Here is a 4,678-nt window from a genome sequence, read left to right as displayed (position 1 = left end):
TGTTAATTAAAAACAGAAATAATTATTTAATTATTAAAATTTTTTTTGCTGCAATCTTTATTTTTTTAAATCTGTTGCACTATTTCTACTAAGTTTTGATTCTATAAGAGGAAAAAAAAGCACTTATATATTAATTAGAATTAATATGTAAAATCTTTTCTGCGGCGAAATTACACATGCGACAGCATTTTTTTCGAATGTCTGGCGATATTGCAAGAAAAACTATTGACTTTTATTTAAAAATTGAAACTGAAATAAAATTCTTTAATTTTCTTTATAAAATACAGAATGCCAAAGACGCGAGCTATAGCAATCAAATTTTTTTTATCATTTATTTTTATTAATATGTATTTTATATATGTGATAATTATATTAATATCGTGCAATAAAAAATAATTTTATTGCACGATATTAATATACCCACGAAAAAAATCGATTTTATCAGTATAATGTAATATAAAAGAGTCGAAATCTAACATAAAAATACGTTCATTTGCATTTTTTTATGCACATGTGAAACATATAAATTACTTACCTGCGGTAGATGAAATTTTTCGATTATCTAAGAATCATACGTTTTCTTGTAAAACTGATCGCTGAATCTGAAAATGATAAAATTAAAACCATTGAAGAAGAGCAAAATAATAAAAAAAATGCATTTATAGTAAAAAATCATTCAATTTTCCAATTTTTTAAACACGTTCTGTCGATTAAATAATTGATAATTTATGTATTAAACTGTGCGAGTTGATGATTTACGTGTTACAGTCATTCTCTTTGTGAAATAAAATATTAGATGGGAAAAAGTTCGTGGCGTTTTTTTAATGTCATCTAACGGGAAAAGCGCCACGAACTTTTTCCCATACCTAATATATTGCATAATGATTAAAAAATACAAAAATATTATTATAAAAAAAAGATCTACAAAATGCAACGCTGAATAAAACAAAAAAATATATTTTTATTAAATATTTTTAAAAATATAACTAACAACTAACTTTTAATAAAATTAAATAGACATGATTAATGCATGATTTTGTATAAAAGCGGATTAATAATCAAAAGGTCTCGACCTTCATTTCATATGCTATGATTTATTTACATCATGCATTTAAAAAGGATTACTTTCATTTGAGAAGTAACTTTTATTTGACACAATAAATTTATATAATATAAAATTGTATCCTATTTTTAGGAACAAATTTAGAAATAAATTAATACGTACAATAAGTGCAAAAACTATTTGTTTAGGAAAAATATGTTTTTACAAAATCTTATTTTTTAAGAATAACCATTAACCAGCGAGAAACTGACTTATTGAATTAATATCGACATCAATTCGATATATAATTGATGGTTATTTGTTGTTAGATAATTAGCAATTTATTCATAAATAATAAAATAAATCGTATATTTCTCAAACATATACATATACCAAAAAGATGTGTAACAATTAAATAAAATATATTATCTTAAAAATAAGTAAAAATTAAAATAATGTTATTTGGATGCAAAAAGTATATAGTTGAAAAATTTAATTTTTAAGATCAAGAACACACGTATGTGAAACTCATTTATATTAGAATATATTTATTGTATAAAATTGCTGATTAATTTATTTTCTACAAATATATAAGGCTTTTTTTATAAAAAATTTCCCGAATATTTTTTGCACTTTTGCAATGTATATACAAATCGAAATGGGATAATAATGAGATTATCAAAAAAAGAAGCCAACCTCATAATCAGGACATGTATAATGACCCTACATTTCGAAGAATCATTGTGCATGGCAACTTGATCTTTCAAAGTTTTATAAAGTTCTTGCAATTTTCTTTCTGACTTCCTTTTCCATCGAACAATATCGAAATGTCGTGCATCCTCTCGCTGTACCTCCAATTGGACGTAATATTGTAAAATCGCCAATACCTCTTCGCTAGTGGCTTTAAATGACATCGCTTCTTTTTTGAAATCCATCGATTATTCGGCTGGATTAAACATTGTCTCAAATTAAATAGACATTTCATATAATAGATATTTAGGTTAATAATTATGTAATTAATAAACATTTTATAATTAAATTATTGACATATATCGATGTTTTGTATTGATGTATTGAAACAGAACATAAAGTTTGTTAGGACAGTCGCTACAAAATATTGCAATTGTACAATTTCTTACTTCGTTTATATCTAGCATGTTAATAATTTTTAATTAATAATTTAATTAATAATTTTTCTATAATTTTCTATAATATATAAAGCATGAAATTAAAAATTACAGATAAGTATTTGATATTGTAAAACTGATCGCCAGAGACTGAGAATCATATAAGTTATCGGTGATCAATGGTATTAATATTATATACGTCATAATAATATATATATTCATGCATATTTAAAAGTATAATATTATGATTGTACGTGTTTTTATACAAAATATCTTGCGATCTAAACGGAAAGTTTAGCGTGAATCACGCGACACGGAACATGTTAAAAAGTAATTATCACCTCTTTTTCACTAATTCATAAAGAAAATCATAGGAAGGCCAAAAAAAAAGAAATTTGAATCATTTTTTTTAATCTTTTTTACAATTTTGTTCTCTTCCAATGGTTTTAATTTTATCATTTTCGGATTTAACAACTAATTTTACATATAAATATATTATTTCAGTTTGCACCACAGCTCAAAGCGACTTCTAATCTTCAAATATACATAAAATATACATAAATAATTTCATTCATTTTACAGTACAGATTTCACAGTACAAATTTCTATATTAAATTTTATTTCTATATACTTTCACAGATATATCGAGTTTTTAGTGTATGAAGAATTATTTTTATTACGGTGTTATCAATATAATTATTACATGTGTTTGTGAAAATCGGCGTGATAAGAAAGAGGAAAAATTCGTCACTATTAGGATATTCTGTATTTTATAGAGAATCAATGGATTTCTACCTCGGTTTTTACGATATCATTTCAATTTCTATGTACAATTTAAACAAAAGCCCGTAGTTTTTCCTGCAATATCACGCCGGACGTGTTCGTTCCTGTGGTCGCATATACATATGTATAATTGGTAAACATATCCTGGCTTCTTTATTGTGGGAACCATCGTCGTCACGCACCGTGTCGGCACACACTTAAAATGTAACGTTTCATAGGCACAGCGTGTGTTTAATGAAACAACTCGTTCCTTTCTCGAGTTGAGAACTACGTTACGTTAATGCCATACACGAATCTTTGCACTTCTGCAAAAAGTTGATCGGTATTGAAATAAAATCAGCTATCTAACATGAAACTGTTATAGAAGTCGCACTTACATCGCAATAATAATAAAGCAATTACATGATAAATAACAATTCGCAGTTATGAATAAATATAATAATTGAGAAAAATATCATTTTGAAGCTAATAAGAAATTAAATTGTTTCGAAAATAAAACTCGACTATTGCAGCAAAATTGAAATGTCAATCGAAACTACAGTTTTGTATTACAGACCACTCCATTCAATGTTGAATTTTAATCGGGGATCGTTCGATGAATTTAAAATCGATTTCCTTCTAGTCCTTCTAGGATCGACGATATCTCCGGATTTAGCTTGAAAGATTCGAAATTGGGACATCCCATCCTTTGCTATGGTTTCGACGCGATATCGTGACTTTCTCTAAAGCGATTATCGTGACTGCAGAAATTGTCTACAGCCACGTGATGACCGCGTGATGAAGGTGCGAAATAACGTGCGCCTTTGAAAAATTCTTCTCCTTCCTTCCTTCTCTCGACAGGCCGGTCACGAGCAACTGGCACTAACAACAATTACAAATGCCCAGCTCGTAGTTTTGCGGGAGCACGAGGGGAATACAGAGAGAGAGAGTCGTACAACAGCTAGACGACATTCGCATTCGCGCGTCGCGATTGCGGGACTAGCGAATGTCGCTTACCTCTTTATGGATCCCGGGTGTTTGTCCGGGTCCTCATACCGGGTACTCATACAGAACACTCGGCCCATTGTAAAGGGCCCAACGGTTGTAAATTCCATGGTCGACGATATCTATATAGATTCTTCCTATTCGAGAACGTGGGAGAGGAGTGATTTCGGGGACGTACTGCTTTATTCGATGTGAAAGAATCGACGCTCAAGTATAATTATCTCAATGTATAAATTACCGTCGAATCGCACTGCTGCTAAAGATGTTAACATTTATCCCAAACTCGAATCTTCCTTTTTTTCCCGTCCGGCCGCGTCTTTGTTATTCCGATAAGTCGATGCGTTCGCGACGAGACATCCCAGGACACGTCGGGTGTAACAGTATTCGAGGTCTCAGTGCTTTATTTCCGCTGAAGCGTAAAGGAACGCATAAAGGGAAGATCGCTGGAGTTGATATGGCGAGGAGCTTAACTCCGGTAACCTAGCTTTATGATGTCGGATAAAACTCATACAGCTAGATAACCAAAGAGAATGTCCGCGCCAAGATCCTCTTGAACGCAACGGCGAGATCTCCTTCGAAATCGATGACTTGACCTTTCGATAAGACAGCCAGAGTAAGGTTGATTGTTATATTATCAGACTTTAAATATCGTGCTAAATTCCTTTACATTCCTACAAAATGCTCCAAACATTAATTTAGGAATAATAAAAATATTATATTGTAGAAAGAATATTAGTATTAT

Source organism: Atta colombica, unplaced genomic scaffold (genome assembly GCF_001594045.1).
Source record: "Atta colombica isolate Treedump-2 unplaced genomic scaffold, Acol1.0 scaffold126, whole genome shotgun sequence".
NCBI classification, from domain to species: domain Eukaryota; kingdom Metazoa; phylum Arthropoda; class Insecta; order Hymenoptera; family Formicidae; genus Atta; species Atta colombica.
This window is presented reverse-complemented; position numbering follows the sequence as displayed.